Here is a 17,650-nt window from a genome sequence, read left to right as displayed (position 1 = left end):
GAAGCCTTTTAGGTGCATTTATACCCTTCTTCCCCCCCATCCACGCCAGCCAAGCAATTCTTTGCTAGTCACTCAGTGGGCAGTCGTGTCTCCAGGAGTGTGGTTGTAACTAAATATGTGATAACACTCCAGGTGTAGCTGTCTCTGACTGCAGCAGAGCTGTCTGTGCTTTTCTCAGGCTCTTGTGAGGCACAGCCTGACACTTTTTACAGGGTGGTTTCTCTACCCTGACTGAAGCAAGTCAATATACTGCTCCCACTCCTTGGCGGAGAAGCTATCTCTCCCTCCTGCCGAACTGGGAGCCCAATCACACTGGCTAACTTGCTCACCAGGTTGCAGAGCGAAATAATGTTGTTTCCATATCTCTCTACCAGAGGTAGCATAATGTGTGCACCATCACCCCTGCTAACTTCTCTAAGGATATGGAGCAGACAATGGCCAGCACCAAAGCCATTAAAAACTGTCCTCTGCACAGAATTACATTGATGTTTTGGAACTATTACCCCTCTTGAATGAGCCAAGTCTTGGCTTATTTCATCCATGCACATATCCATGCTTACTAACACCTGAAACTCGCTTTTCTCACCCTTTTTTCCAACTCCACCGAAGCCCACTCCCCAGCCTGGTAGTTTTCTCTCCTTAGGTTTTCTCCATGGTGCAGTTTTCTGCTAAACACATACTGAAGAGATCGGGTCTGCATGTGTACTTTGAAATGCTCCAAAAGACAGACTTCTCACCCCTTTTGAAGCAGCAGTTACCAGTAGAGACACTAATTGGCATACTACTATCTCCAAGAAAGTAGAGAGAAAATCAAGAAGAGCAGTAAGGGCAGGGTTGTTAACTATAATTAAAGCACAAATACATATACCTAATGGTCTGGCTTTGGTGTATTAGCCAAGTAAAGAAAAGTGGCTCTTGAAGGCAAAACCTCTTCTACTTCTCTCCAATCAGGAATCACTGTTCTGCTGCTGGAAGTAAATGCAATGCCAGAGAAGCTGAAACTGCAGCTATCCACATTTGTCACCTGAATCTAATACGACCATGCTTTAGCTGCTCTGAAAGCCAAACTTCCCCTCCACCAAAAAAAAGATGAAATTTCACCCCAAACAGTGTCCCCAGGCAAGTGCCAGGGGCTGGAAAGCTGCACTTGTCCCCCGAGTTCTGTAAGATAACTTGGAGAAGTTACCTTGAAAATGAAACCTTAGAGCCAGGCTCGTCCATCCCCAGCACTGCACCTGCTCCAGGCACATGCCATAAACCTGGCTGCCAAACATGGGGTCTGAAGGGATTTCCCTTGGCTCGGGGTGGTTCAGGAATAGTGGGGGATGCAAACTTTCCCTCTAGGCACTGCCAGATTACACACACTCAGCACAACATGGGTGCGTGAGGCACCCACCACCCACAAAGATGATGCTATAATCAAAATTTGTCACCATAAATAAGCCCAGCACCAAGAAAAGAAGAGCCCCCCTCAGGGAGGGGCACAAAAGAGCATCAGGAAAACATTCTCCTTTCTGTTAGAGATCTTGTTTCTCCTTAACATTGATGCTTTTGCTATGCCATATCACTGTGCCTCAATACATTGTTGTAAATGCAAACAGGGAAAAGCAGAAGAGAGTGAAATCCACTTGGGTGGATATTTTCAGAGATTCAGAAATTGCTAAGCTGGAGGGGACTGCTGTGATTATCCCTCCCAAAACAGTGCCTGAGCTGGCCAGAGAATCACTCTATTAATTCCTGCCTCAAGTCCAATCACTGTGGGAACCAGAGGACAGATTTCAGAGAGAATAATCTGGTTGTGTTTGGGAAAATTTCTTGTAATAACGACTTGACCACAATTCTTCTGCAAATTGTTCCCGCAGTTGACTTTCCTTGCTTCAGAAAAGCTTTTTGTTCCTGTTTGAACCGGCTTCGGTTTCTACTAAAACTTATTATGCTTGGTCTACTACTCTGTAGCACCTGCTGTTACTAAATTACCCTCCATCACCCAGGCAAGTAAAGATGGTCTTGGCAGTGTAGTCCAGCCAGAATTAATTGTACCCAGGCAAATCACTCATTTTCAGTTATTAGAAACATCTTTCCTCTTTCCCCATTGGGAGAAGGTCAAATACAGATTTCTCCTGTGCCAAATGCAACATTTTTTGAGTTAGGAGATTGTCATCTATAATTATGAAATATTTCAAGGATGTTTTAGCACTGACAGCCTGAGACCTCTGTCTGTCAGTCAGATTGAAGTCTCTCGTGATAGCTCAGCTTTCCTCCCCACAGATTACAGGATGGTGCATGAGGAGCCCATCACCCTGCGCTTCCATAGGAGGCTGTGGCCTGCAGCAGCGTTCAGTATCCAGTTTCTGGGCTGTCTCCCAGCACGCAGTCTCCCACCCCAAGCAGCCGTGGTCATTTGCTTCTGCACTGTCAGACAATATCTTGCCATCCCTGGCAAGACCTGCCTACTCATCTTGCTGTTTTCAAGATAAATAGACTGTAGTCAAAGAGGTCAATCACAGACAACAGTGACATCTTCACCTTTCTATATACTATCTTTAATTTATGCCCTTAAACAGTGAAGGCATCACCTAGAGCTTGGAAAATATTCTATATTAATTGTGATGGAAAAATTAGGAAAAGATTTCTACAGATTTAGCGAGATGCTCATGAAAACATTTTCAAACCATCACCAAAATACTCTGCACCTAGTTTGCGTTAATAGTATCTAGCTTCTGTTAAATAAAAAAATATCACAGAATATAAGTAACAAAAGTTTTTCTAGCATCTTTAGTAAAAAGTATAATGGACATTACTGAGTGTTGCATGAATGAAAGCTTAACTGTTCCTGAGAAGCTACCACGTATGTAAAAACAAAGGTAGAAATTGAAAGCCGCTAAATTTTCTGGTGAGGTGTCTCAGGGTTACCTGAGACAGATGCAAATCCTGCACAGATAAAGATGTCATCTAAAAATAATGGCTCCTGAGGCAGCTCAGTGGCTGTTGCTGCCTCTCCTGCACAACACAGGTAGGCAGGTTCCTGCTGTTCTACACCTGCTCTGCCAATACCCCAGACAAATATGGGGAAACAGTCGATGTAATAAAATACTAGGTGAAACAGTTGTATGTGTCTAATGCTACATACATAGGGGGTTATTGTAGGAAATGCAGGCGAGCTGCCACCTTCCCTGCTGTGTGTCCAAGGAGGCAGGTGACCCAGCATCTCCCCATTGCCCCAGCACTCAGAGCTGGCCCCCACCTCGTCCCACCAAGCAACCACTGCCTTTGCCCCAGCATCCGCTTCAGAGCATCTCCCTGGCAGGAGGAAAACGTCTGATCACTTATTCCTCAGCCCAGAATTTCTCATTCTCCGTGGACGATAGAACAGTCTGCAGTACAGCTGAAGAAAAGAAAATACAAACCCACACAACTTCATCCCACGCAGGCACCAAACAAAGGGCAACATAGAAACAACCACGAGCCCTCAAGACCAGCACAACTTTGGTTTGATTATAAATGAAGACTATTTATCATTGTAACATTAGAAACAACAAGATAAATGCAAACTATGGAACATGGGAGAAGGTAAATTTGTAGGTGGGAGCTGGTAGGGCACTGGAGAACTGCCACATAAATAAATAAAATGTTATCTCCCCAAGAAGGGCCAAAGCTAGCATGAAACACCCCCAACTAGTGTGAAATTGGCTTTAATAATTAAGCCTGCAAAAAGTGAAGATTAAAAATTTACTCTTAACTAAATGAAACTATTACCTAAGAATAGTTTTCCTGCATTATGCATTTATGATATGTAATACACTAACACAGACACCTTCTTTTGAGAACACTAAAATCCATTGCTTGACCTCCGTAAGTACCTCCGAGCCGCTCTGTCTCTCACACCCTTGCTGCTTGCTGCCTGGACTCTTACTTTAACAATGGAAGAGCAATGAAAACACTTCATTTTGTGAAGCCTCTAAAGCATAACCATGTCACATTTGAAAATTAAAACTGATTTTGACTCCTTAACTGGAACATTGTGAGAAAATGTTGGAAGGGGATGTTTCAGGGATTTCAAAAATTTTTTTTCTTCTTTCATATAATTTCCAAAGCATAAAATTCATTGAAAATGTCTGTTATATAATATTCCATTATAAATTATGGAATATTTAGCATAACCTGGGGTTACGTGAAAAAATCAGGCAGTAAAAAAATCTGTCAATCATTCCTCTTCAAGGAATCCAGATAGAACCAGGCATCTGTACAGCTGAGGAGACAATTCCCAGTTATAGTAACAAGTAAATAAAAGAGGAGAACAGAATTATTCATGTTCTAATAAATCCAGATGTGCTATGATGTGCTCAATTAACGTTAACAGGACTCTGCCAGTCAGCAAGGGCTGTTTCGGAGCTGGGAAGCTCCGTTCCTGTTGAGGACGTCCATGGCTTGGCTTTGTCACCCCCAGGAGGGACTGATACCCCTCTCTGCAGGGTGCTTGTTCCTTTTTGTACACCAGGCCATGCCTCACTGAGTGACTTCTGATCCCAGCACACCTCAACTTCCCAAGTCACTGCGAGCACAGCGAGATCAGTCTCATATCTAAGGTCCTCGGCAGAATCACTCAGTAATGACCAGCACCAACAGGAGCCCTCAGGTTTTAAATACAGTAAGAGACTGAATTTCTGGCTGCGCACACGGGCTGTGAATGGCTCATCACACCACCGCTACCAACCCAGGCCCCTCTCCAGTCCTCAGCATTTTTGAGTGTGATGCTGTGTCCCTCTGCACCTGGTAGATTTTTCTATTTCTTCCTTTTTCTGACAAGTTCTGACAAGCAGCACTCTTGGCTTTATTTAATACTGTGTATAGTGCGACTGAGGACAAAAGTAGCTTTAATTTTAAAAACGTTAAAAAAAGAAAACATAGCTTTTACGTTTTCCCTTGGTTAAGCTACTTGCCAGTACATATAAATTCAGAACAGAGTCTACTTCTCTATAAAAGTTTGATGGTGTTCTTGGCTGGAAGGTTGACAAGACATTGAATTCCAAATTCAGGAAATGTTCGACTCTATGATGTGTTTATAATTAAATTTATTTCCCCTGAATGCAACCAAGCATCTCCCTGGCTTATTGTGCAAGGCAGCTGCATGTTAAGGATTATGCCTGTGGAATCAAATAGATTGATGACATGATTTAGGACCTATCTGGAAAGATTAATTGAATTAAATATAACTTACACAATTTGCCTTAATCCTCTGAGGAGAGCCTGACCGACTTCACACCTTTGTTTTGCTCTAGAAACCTTATTAAAAGAGAGAGAGAGGAAGAAGGAGTGATTATTTTATATACTTAATTAGGAGCTTTGAATGCTCAGTAAATTACTACTTTTGGAGAGAAAATCTGAAGTATTTCTTGTCTCCTCCCTTGTTTTGCCTAGTTCACAAATATTTTACTTCTTTATAAATCATCAGGCTGTCTACAGACCTCATGGTGGGACTTCCAGGTCCCCACGATTTAAATGACCAGATCCTCACTGCTATATCCACACCACATGCAGGCAGAAAGGAAACACTAATTAGCTTTGCATTTCTGGGAATTTTATGCTGCTCTACATAGCAAATCCCATAGATTTACCTTCACAAAGAGATAAGATGTGAACCCAGCCCTGAACTAAATGAGAACAAAGGCAGATAAAGCATCGTTCCCAGCAGCTGACATGGGTGCAATACCTGATCCATGAATAGAGCTGGAGGAGTTTTGAGAGGCTGGTATGACACTTGCACACATGACACTGCCATTTCACCCACTATCATATTGTCTTCAAGCTCAAAATTACACAGACAATTAATAAACTCAATTTAAAATAGGACAAAGGTTTTCTCTCAATAACACGTAAGGGTCTTCCCCTGCAATGTGCATTATGCATCACTTTTTACAGAGCTTTTCCCAAGTATCTTGACTTTTTGTAGGATGATATGGAGGTTCACAGCTGGCCCCTGTCTGCATATCCCACCTTTATATACCAGATTCACTCTGACTTCAGCAGATCATAAAAGTGAGGTAATGCCCTGGTGGAGTTAGGAGACCCTCAGGTCATAAGTCTGCACCTAACAGGGCTCCTTGGCAGACTCGAAAGGACTAGGAAAATGTCACTCACTATATTGCTTAGGTACTCAGTCACACTACACGCCCGTGGAGCAGAGAGCAAAAGCAATGCTATATAATATTTTCAGGACAAACCATCAAGAAGTATATTCAGCTGTAGCAGCAGGGGCACATTGGTATGCGGAAAATCACTCCTAAGCTTGGATTTGGTCCAGGAAAAAAATATCTACCATCCCTACTGAGGTGGGAAATGGGATTTTAAATCTTGGAATCTTCAGCCAAGCAATTAGATGGACAATAAAATTCACAGCCCCTCACGCAGTAGGTAGCCAAGGGCTTTTCAGGGGTAGACACCTGATTTTTTCCTGGCAAAATCTTTAATGAAAGTAGCACTGAAATATAATATCTCATCACTTACAGTCTGAACACATCTTTAAACTGGATAACACTTTATTCACTGTATTTTTAATTAATGTGGCCTTGTAGATACATTATGGTCACATTTTATAACTATCTAGAAAAATGGCAAATTTGTCTTATAATGAGGTGCAAAACCTTACAAGTGCAGCATCTTTTAAAATAACAACATGCTACATTGTTGTTCCAGTATAAATGCCTGAAAGTTTAGTGCCACAGTATCTCTACCACATCATCTATTCATGATGTAAATATTTTCATGTGTAAAACCACCGATGTTCTGCAAGGACACAAGTTGTACAGAATTTTTAATAGAATTTGGCATCAAACTAAGCAGCCCCCTTTTGCTTTCAGTTCAGATCGGGCATAAAACTTCTAAATTTAAATCTGGATTTGTACTGCAAGCAGAATTTTGATCATTGCTTCTGTAAGGCAGCTAAGTTTCCAATACTGTATTTTTGTCCTATGCCAACTAATTTGGATATAAAAGATTGAGTTTAAAGGTCAAAAGTCAAGAAAATTGATTGCCTGAAGAAGAAGAATTTTTTTCAAAACTGATTTATGAAAACCAAAACAGCTCAGAGAAGTCACAGAGCATTTTATAGAATCTGCATTTCATAGGAAATAAAATTGAATCTAGGTGCCAGAAAGAGCCTATCAGGTGTTAGTATACTTGCCTCAAATCAGTGACTTCACCAAAAGCTATTTTAATTCTGGCAATGTTGATGACTAAGGAAAAAAATTACGTCTGCATCTTGAAGTCCACAAAAACAGACACCAGAAAAAAAGCAAAGAACCAAAGATCATTCCTGACCCAAGCCATGCATCTAAATGTTTGGAAACTATCTGAAGCCAAATTTCAGGTTCCACACAGGTCTCTTCTCCATAATGACCATGATGGATCAAAATCTTGGATCCAAGCATCCTAGAAAGACCAGTTTTCTTTCATTACAGCCCAACCACATGTGTAGCATTCCCAATAATCCAATAAAACTTCTCTTTCCACCATAGCCAGGAGACTGAACTTTTGTATTTCTATTGCAATAGAAGTTATGAAGACAAGCAAAAAGGCTTTCTCACCTGGGGTCATACAAGGAGAATTAGTAACTCCACATGGCAGGCAACAATAGCAGAGTTTGCAGTAAATCTGCATTTGGGGCTGCTGCAGCATGCAAAGTGCCTTGACTAGGAGTCCCAGCAACGTGAACAGGATTTCTAAGGGAAGGAAATAGGTCTTGGAGTCAGACTAAACCCACTGCCTGTGAACTGGACTAAGTGGTACTTCTTGATGCTTTGCGGCATATAGAGTCATATATTTATGTGGGTGCAAATCAGCTATTCAATTCACGAGCTGGGAAAAACAGGTTTCCAAGGCTTCCAAAAACAAGCTGTTGCATCTCATGAGCCCAGAAGTTCATGCTGTGCTCTTCTTTCCCTGCACAGGTATTCTCTGGGTGTAGGTTCATAAAGATGCTGTCTCACCCACCGTGCTCAAATGCTGCCCTTTAAGTGAGCTGGAGACTGGATGTGTTATTTGCAAGGAAAATTCCTCCTGGGTTTACTCTTGCAAGGCACCTCTGGCCTCAGCAGCCCCCTCAGGCTGAGCATGACACAGTGCTCAGTTCTCAGATGCTCCAGTGTTGAACACGGTGCAGGGGCCCATGAGAGCTGAGAGCCACGGGGCCATCAGAGCGCACTGGGAAATGTTGTGTGAGCCTAAATGACAGATTTGCAGAATCACAAAAAACAGGGCTGGAAGGCACCTCGCAGATCCAGCTTATACATTCTCTTGCCTCAGGCAGGATCAGCTGAACCTTTGCCTGTGAGATGTCTCATCCGTCCCTAATCACCTCCTTATGCTATTCAAGTACTTCACTGCCCACTAGGACGCTTTTCCAGATATCTGCTGATGATCTTTTGTACTGCAGTGCAAACCAACATTTCATAGCTGACCTGCAGTCCTTTGCCTTCCTTTCCCTTCCCTGCTGGTGCTGAAAACCTTCGCTGCCGCATTTTACATATAGTCTTATGAGGGATCCCAGGGTTTGTATATAACCAGGAAAGAGAAACAGAGCCCACGTCACCAGCATCCCACTGCCAAGCCCATGATTGTTGAGTGGCAACTCAGCCAGGGACAGGAGAGGAAAACAACGGGCTTCTGTTGGAGAAGCAATGTCCAAGAGCAAGACACATGGAAGAGCCACAGCCAGGATTATTTCTGATCTCAGGACAGGGAAACTGAGAAATAATTGCTAATTGCATTATGCTCATGTACTTATTTAACACAGCCCCAGGCAAGGTCTGTTGATGTGGTTATTCGTGCTAATGCAATCTGAAAACCCTGTTTCACCAGTACCGCTGGTAGTAGCCATGTAATATACTCTAGCTGCACACTCATGCATCACTCTTCCATGTGTCTTGCCCTGGGGCATTGCTTCTCCAGTGGCAGAGCCCATGCTTTGGTGCAGGAGCACAGATGTGGAGCTACTGGCATCTCTCCCTGTGCACAAACAGTAGTTGGCCTCAGATGCTGAGAGAACCACCAGAAATACTGCAGCAGTTCTGGGAAGGTCCCAGGTCCTGAGAGGGTTGAATCCAGACACACAGTTAGCTGAAACACTGCTCTATAGCTGTCCTGCCCCCAAATCCTATCCTGGCAGCACTCAGCGTAGCATCCAGGAGGAAATTCCAGCCTTCCACCTTCCAGGGCTCACCAGCTACTAAACAGCACTGTGGGTCTGAATTCAAGGTGGGAATTTCCATCTCATCTCTATCATTAGCATCCTACGAGAAGCACTTTCAGCTTTGTCCTTCGGGGGGTGGGGATATGTATTATGCATAACAAGAATTTTTCCATCCATCTTCCAAAATGCATTATCACTCTTGATAAAGGCTTTCCAAGTCACCAGTCTCATTTGAAAGGAAGGTGAGGTGACCCATGAATACCACTCGCTGCAGCTCCAAACGCTCCTTGCTAGCAAAAACATCAGAGGGGCAGAAAGGCCAGGAAGGCTGCATACAGACTTTACAGGCTTTGCAGAGGGGTGACTTGCACTGGACTGTGTCTGACCCTGTCCCTCAGGCTTCCTGTCACCTGCCCATCACTGCTGCACGCAAGGAGCATCTACAAGAAGCTGCAGAAGCAGGGCAAAAAGTCAAGATCCAGGGGGTCTACAAAGGTCTCCTGGGATTCTCTGAATCCAGCACCGCGACAGGAAGACTTTAATTTAGCACATTAAGTAACTTCCTTGTCATAGTTAGCAGGATAGCTGGACATTTAGAAGTGAGTAGTATACATACAGAAAGAAAACCAATTAAATCTTTGCCGGGCATGCTACGTAAGCATTTACAAATATATTAAAGCAAAAAGTGCTACCCTATTTACCTTCCATACTGTAATAGCAAATATCCTATTTCAGTAATGGAATGTGCAAATGCAGCACAAAGTCTGAACCCAGACTCATGGGGGCCATTTTCACAGCTTATAGAGTCAGAGAAAAATACCTCCCAGAGACAGAACACAATCACCACAATCAACCACATCCAGAAGTTGGCTGCTCCTTTTATAAGCAGGCATCACAGCGATGTTTCCAAAAAGACCACTCCACCTACAGCTCTGTTCTAATCCCCTCACGTCAAATGCCAAAAATATTTATGCCTGCTGTATTACATTATACATTTATGTTTCTGAAAATTAATGAGTTATGACATTACACCAGGCATGATAATTGAACCTCAGGGCCCAGCCCTGTTGGAGTTGCTCTGTCTTACCAACAGTCTCTTACATTTGGGGGTTACAGTAACCTCCAGATGGCATTGGAGATGTTAAAAATAAAAAGACATCCAAGCCTATAGACTGACTTTCTACCAAGGGAGATGTCTAATTATACATTCACTTTGCTTTTCCCCAGCAATGCATTGGAAGCAATTATTTTAAACAGATAAAGGGTGTCAGTGAGGTTCAATTTTCCTCTGTCTTTCAGCATTGCAATATGGGCATGCACAGAGTAAAGTCTTACTCAGCCATGGACGTGGATGTGTCTTGGAGTTGCATTCTGACATTTGTGAGTCTCATTAAACATGCTTCCTTTATTGATTTGTTTGGTTTTTGTAATTGCATATGAATATTTTTAATTTTTCATTTCCGCTCTTGGCATTTAATTTGAAGTAATCCTGAGTTTAGTGCCAAGGCACATACGAGAAGTGACCTTCAAGCTTGAGAGAAAATCATTTAATTTTAGAATCTGTCGATAAGCAATAGGCAGAAGCCTTGTACGTTTAATAGCATCTATCAAACATTTTCCCTTAAGAACTTGCTGACCTTCTTGGCAGAGGCCACTCAACAACACACCACTTCTACTCACTGCCTTTATCAAAGAGATGGGATTGCTACTGAGTCATTTCTGCACTCAGAAATTAGGTCAGCTATCAACGGCAACAGATTACAGAACCCAAATGATCTGTTCTCTCTGCTTGATGGAAAGAAAGTATAACAGTGGCCTTTCACTGCCTTATAGTCAGGGCATCCTCAGCTCAGCACTCTCCTGCATTACACCACTCTCCTTTTCAGGAGCAGAATGATTTAAGGAAGAGGGTATTTAGCAGCCTGTAAATCCACCCGACATTCACTGGGTTTTGCTAACAGGAGACTGGATAACAGCTGATCGGATAATTTGCAGTGAATAGTCAGTGGACTTTCTCATGCTTTACAGCTGTGAAAATAGGATCAGATCTGGAAAAGAATTGGCCCCAGTGAATTCCACAAGCTACTTGACAGAGAACTCATTTAACAATATACGCATCACAAAAAGAAAGGGGAAATTTTGAGTGACAGCCTTTTCAATGATTGGGTTTTGATTGCACAGTAGAAAAATTACAAATCAAGGTTTTTGGAAAGCAGGTGATAAATTAAGAAAAGTGTTTTCAGATGATCTGAAGCTCTAAAAACACATCCAATGCATGAATTACAGTTTTAGCAAAATGAAATGATTGTTTTTCCAGGATTAATTCAATAGCAACAAGTTTAGAAGAAGGTAAGCAGTTGCAAGTACATTCCTATATTTTGTGCTAGAATCCCTTTTGCATTCCCACCAGTAGTTCGCTTTGAAACATTCCAACTAGTTACGGATGCTACAGCCGCACAGCAGTCAGATATCCCCGTCACAGAGAAGTAACTTGCAGATGTCCACAAGCCCTGAGCAGATGGTGCACTGGAGAATTTCTGCATACTGAAGGGACATGCAGAGTTAAAAGGAATTTTTATGAGCCCACCAAGAAGTAGCTGCAAGCACAGTTAATTTCCAACTATCACACATTCAGTATAAATAGGACAAGACCTCTGTGTTGTGCTTCAGTTCATTGGAATAGAGAAAAAGCTTCAAGCCAAAGTATCAACAACACCAGAACAGAATCAAACTGACCCGGCTTTTCTTGAGCCAAAACCCTCTACTCTGCACATCCCTGTTGGAAAATAGTGGATCTACCTCCCAGGGAATCCCTTGTGTGAGGTACGGTAATACTTTCTTTTCTGGATTACAAATCTACAATGTGAATCTATGAAGACGGTGTTTTACACAAAATTACTCTTAGAAAAGACAGTTATTAATAAAAGTATAATAAATTCCATACTGGAATTTACTTTTGCATATTTATAAGCTATAAGAATGGTGAAAGGAAGCAATCTATACCATAAATTCCTTCTGCAAAGTAGTAGTTCATGCACAATAGGGATTTATGGGCACTGAAAACGTATTGAACAAAAATCAATCTACTTTTCATCAAAAAAAAACTAGATCAAAACTTTCAGGGAAATCATTGTAACTGAGCCAGATTTCCTCCAGTCTTTGAAATTAATAGTTTCACTTACAGAAAAAAATAAATTGGCTAGCTTTCTAGTCTACCATTTTTTGTGATCCTCAGCAGTGATGCTAAGTGGAATCTGATAAGTTAAAACTGACAGGTGAAAAGCTTATAAGGAATACACTGCAAACATGTAAATACACCAAGAGAATTCAGTGATTTATATAGGAGTGGAGGCACTTAAATCCTCAAGAATATAACACTAGAACAGCAAGACATATATTTTATTTTGGGAGAACATACAGATTCATTGTTACCACATTTGTGCCTTCCCATAGTTTCAAAGGGCTTTTTAAATAGCTTATTCTGTTTAAAGCTGAAAGTAAAAGCATATCATTACATAGAATTTAAATAAGATATCATTCACAGTTCTCTGTCCTGTGCCTTTTCCTTTGCCAAATAAACAGACTATGCACAAATGATAGCAATTGCAATGCTTTGTTTTTTAAGGTTAGACATGATTTTTCACTCAGTGCAAAGCCAGGTATTTTCAAATATTCATCGGCAATAAGGTTTTCCTTGAAGCAGGGGAGCATTTTGGAAAAAAAATCTTCATTAAAAGTCTCATGGTTTTTCCCACCAGCTACAGCCTGAGATACTTTTTTTTCTTAATTCGAACTGCTAAATAAGACTGAAAAAAATGATATTTTTTTGTAAAAAATGCTGAGTATACATTTTAGTCCGTAGCTAAAGAAGATAATGGCCTCCTCCACCTTCTGTGCATCCCCACTCACTGCCAGCCGCTGCCACACCAGGTCAGCACCCTCCCAACTTGCACCATCTTCCTCCATCTATGCCTATCTAAAGCATCCACTTAAGCTGAAGCATTTTATAAAGAAGGTTTGACTCCAGGAAAAAAGCCCTTTTCCCTCTGCATTTCTCTCTGAAGCATCAGACTGGGTCTGCATTAGAAAAGCTTGAGAAATGCCAGCTGCAAAATAGCTGCAGGTGAGACCAAACTCTCCCTTTTGGGGTTTGCATAACAGCAATGAAACATACCTTCTCAGTTTGGCTGTTTATTATTTACTTATTTTACTACTGAAAAAAAAGACATGTTTTGTTATTAAAAGATTCAATCATTTTTATAAATAGTAAACCAAATCCCAAACGTTGTCTTTTTCTCTAGACAGTGCAGAGCCCTAGATACCAAGTGCAGATATTCCCTGCAAAGCTTTCAGATTTTAACTAATTTTGTTGTTAATCAAGAGCATGACTGTATTTTGATTGCATTCCGCTATCTCTCATCTCTTCTTCGCAAAAGAGTACAAAAAAAAGATCCAGAACAAAAGGTTCACATCTCTCGCAGCTGCTCTTTATGCACATCTAATTAATCTTGGGACTATTAAAATTCAATACAATGAGAAAGTGGTCAATACCATAATTAGATAGACGAGCTCACACAGTAGTGAAACAATCAAATCAAACAAGCTTCATCAAATATTCCTCATAAGTGACAGAACAAATACTTTTCAGTGCCTGTTTTAAAATTCCCTGAGGACGTTCAGATAGCCCTGTCTAATCTTTCGGAGAACAACAGTGGTGTCTCTTACTGCATGTGATGTATTATCTATATCCTTTGAAACTCAGAGAATTTGTCTCTAATACTTTTCCGGATCAAATGATTTTTGAAATTCTAAAACAACTAGAAATGGCTATTCCCACTCCAAGACAGCTTGGTACCCGCAGATCAAAGGAGCTAAACAAACATTTCCTATCTGCAAACCTTACAAGAAAATCTTTCCAATAGCAAAGTCATTTACTCTATATTTGCCACCTGTTTCTTATCTCTCAGCAGCTTTAGATTTTTATATTCAGGATTGAAATGGACATTATTTGGAATTGGACGTTATACCTGTCTTGATAATCAGGTTATGTTTACAGCCTGTCGTGAGACATTATTGAAATCCTCTTGAAATGCAGTCATGAGAGAGTAACTGGCTAGGTTATTTTTATTAGTTACTTAAGAGTATTTGCTTCTCAAAGCATAAATATCTGCTCCTCAACAGGAAAACTGTCTCCTACAGATCTTCCAATAGTTAAATTGCAGTTTTGAAGATGGGGGCAAAAAATAAGAAAAAATTCACCCTCCTGAATAGCCAGACTCTGGATTCCTGCAGAATGATGGCTGATTAATAGTGCCGTTATTCTTCCCACGATACACATTGGTGACATGGAGAAAGGCTCAGTGATTAATGCCATGTGAGCTCATGCGCTGAAATCATGTGAAGTCCTCACAGTACATTGGCTTTATTAATTTATTAGTAGTGGAGGAAAATGAGCACATCTTTACTGCTTCCTGTGCTTTACCTCATCCACTTACCACCTTTATCTGCAGCTATCAGAGGTGGTTTTCTGTTATTGCAAAGTATCCTGTTACCAACAAACCCTCCCAACAGCGATGCAGTTTGTACAGACAACAACCAATAAATTCATACCTGTCAAACGCACCTCTAAAAACCTCCAGAATGAAACAAGGTATTTACTAGCAAAATCACTTTGGGATGACCATATTTAGACTAGAATTATTGCTGGCATCACATAAATAAATTGGTTTCATATGCCCAATCCACAAAGCCCTGGCAGCAAAATCGTTACATGCAAGTTATAGATTATAGGCATTGAGTATTGTGCTCCCCAGAGCGACAGTCCAGCTACCAGTGCTGCTCCCATTCAGATTGTGAATATTTTTGCCAGTCTCTCCAGAAGATGAGATTTAGATCCCACATTTGTGTGGGTAGCTACTTTTACGAGCTTATGCATTGAAAACCTGAGAGAAATTGTCAGCATGACTGACAAATACAAAAATGCTCAAAATGAGTCTGCTTTTCAATCTTTCATGATTCATATCAGGTAATTCTCAGTGGAAATCAAAAGAGCATGTATTAATTTGAATTAAACCTAAGTATAACTGGACTTTTTGACTTAAGAGCCCACTACAATCCAATGTGGCACTCCAGGCGAAGGACTGCAGCTGCTTAAGATTACATCATGCAAGCACCACTTCTAGCTGTGAGTTTTTTTCTGCTGCTTGACTGCAGTAGGAATAGGAGCTGTATCGGGATTGAGGGGATCACAGTTTTATTTGTCTTTCTGCTGCAATGCCCCTGTGCAACCACACAGTCTCTTCTCACATTATATGCCATAACCCAGGCAAATTTGCCCTCCTCTTCATATAACCTCGTCATAGAGGTCAAACTCTTGATCCCACTTTGAAGCAAACCAACAGCAGACTTAACTAGGGAGACCAAACACAGCAAAACACCTATAGACAATAAAGCATGTAGCTCATAACATGCCATGTTTCTCCTGCTCTGCTTCCAATTTCACTTCTTTCTCAGATGCCAACACTGCTTCAAAATGGCTATTTCTGCCTCTACTGAACTGCTTTCAACACCCAGGTAACTCAGAGCTCTCTGACTTGCTACCCTGCACTTCCGAGGAGAGGAGGGTCGCAGCATAATTGACTTTTCTCAATGGTGCTTCTGGGTTGCAGATCTTTTCAAAGTGCTCACTTCTCAATATAGAAGGGCTCGATTTTCAGAGTTTGGCAAGTTTTGGCATGATTGTCTGTCAATTCATATTAGTCATACGTTAATCATTTGCTGTTTGTTATAGCTCGCTGTCCACAAGACACATATTTAAAAGTTTTACCATCGTACCTCCAAATATTACTAATATTGGAGGAATTAACAGCTACACTCAAGTATCACTTAACCCATCTCAGCTTTGTGAAAGGCAGAGCACTTTCCCTAACCTCATGTCGTCAGTGAATGAGGCTGCTTCCGGAAAAGCCAAGAACTGAAGGGTTTTTCCACCTGGTTATAACTACTTTGCGTAGTCTTGGTTTTGCTTCTTCAGCAGAAATTCAGCACCAGGAAATAAACAGACTCATTACCCACTTTCCCTCTTTCCTTAAGCTGGATTCCCTGTTGCTTCATACTCAGCAAGGGTTTTGCTTTCTCACTCCATGGTCCAATTTCCTGAATTCACAGTGCACTGTCTGAATAATAACATCCCAAATTGCTTTTTTTCTGGCTCTGTTTTTTTTTTCTGTGTGTGTATAGAGGGAGAGATTCTTGTAACAGAACCAAGGGGCTGAGAACTATCCTCCCACCCTGACCCTATACCTGCATCACTGCAGGCTTGGCAGCTTCAGATTTGCCTTGTGCCCTGTGCCTGGAAATCTGGGAACAACCCTGAAGTGGCTAAGTTTGCAGAAAGTGAAGGAGGGACGGGGGCTCAGGGTCAGCATTATCTCATCTGCAGCAGGGCAATTCTCTACCTAAAAGGTGGAAACTTTTGTCCTACAGCATTTCTGCCAAAGTCACTTATTTGCAAAGTTCAGCACAGAGGAAACACAGGATCTTTGCTGTACCTCTATCCATTCAATCCCACCAGATCTTTACAGGTGTCTGCATTCTGATCACCAAGATTATTAGCACAAAACTGTCGTCTTATTCACCCAGTGCTGGAGATCTCCAGGCCCCAAATGTCAGAGAAACCCAGGGCTTAACCCTGACCCAGCACAAAAGCATTTGGAGAAATCTCGCTGTGCCTGCAGGCTGAGTTGCCCATCACTCCAGCAAACAAGTAAATGCTGCAAAATAACACATTAATGCTCCACATTTTGTGCTTTCCATCACTTCCTCCTTAATTACAAAACTATATTGACATTTAAAAGAAAAGGGGATTGGATACATCTCCTTGGTTGCCAGGGAACCTTCAAACACAAAGGCTCATTTCAGCAGGCAGCAGCCTGGCGGCTACACTGGGTGCAAGGCTGCTGTGTTGTGAGGAGCCCACTATTTCACTGTATGCCGCAATATCATAAAATAAGAAAATTCATAGGAGGTCAGTATCACAAATACCTGGTGCCTCCAGATCTTTAATCATGCCTGTAAGTATTTCAGTTGTCTGTGGGGAGAATTACACAGCATTCAGAGTGGCTTTGCTAATGGGTTGGAGCATTTGCCTCTTCCTCTGCAGTCCTGGAACCCACAAGAGCTGCTGCAAACCCAAATGCACCAACACTGACAAGGCAGAAAGGAAGAAAGAGCCAAGCTACCTCCCCATGCACCTTGCCCCTCCTCCAAAGAGCCCTCTTCTAATCTTCTCCTGACTGAGCAAGCAACAGGGTTTGGAGCAAACAGCAGTCTCCAGCAGCTACCACATGCCAAGAGTGGGAGAGCAACTCTGCTGCACTTTCTGCACTGGTGAAAATCAGCAAGGGAGATACTTTTTTGTTTTGCCCTCACAAAACCACCATGGAGCCTCCCAAAAAAGGAGTT

This window comes from Phaenicophaeus curvirostris, chromosome 13 (assembly GCF_032191515.1).
Source record: "Phaenicophaeus curvirostris isolate KB17595 chromosome 13, BPBGC_Pcur_1.0, whole genome shotgun sequence".
Lineage (NCBI taxonomy): Eukaryota > Metazoa > Chordata > Aves > Cuculiformes > Cuculidae > Phaenicophaeus > Phaenicophaeus curvirostris.
This window is presented reverse-complemented; position numbering follows the sequence as displayed.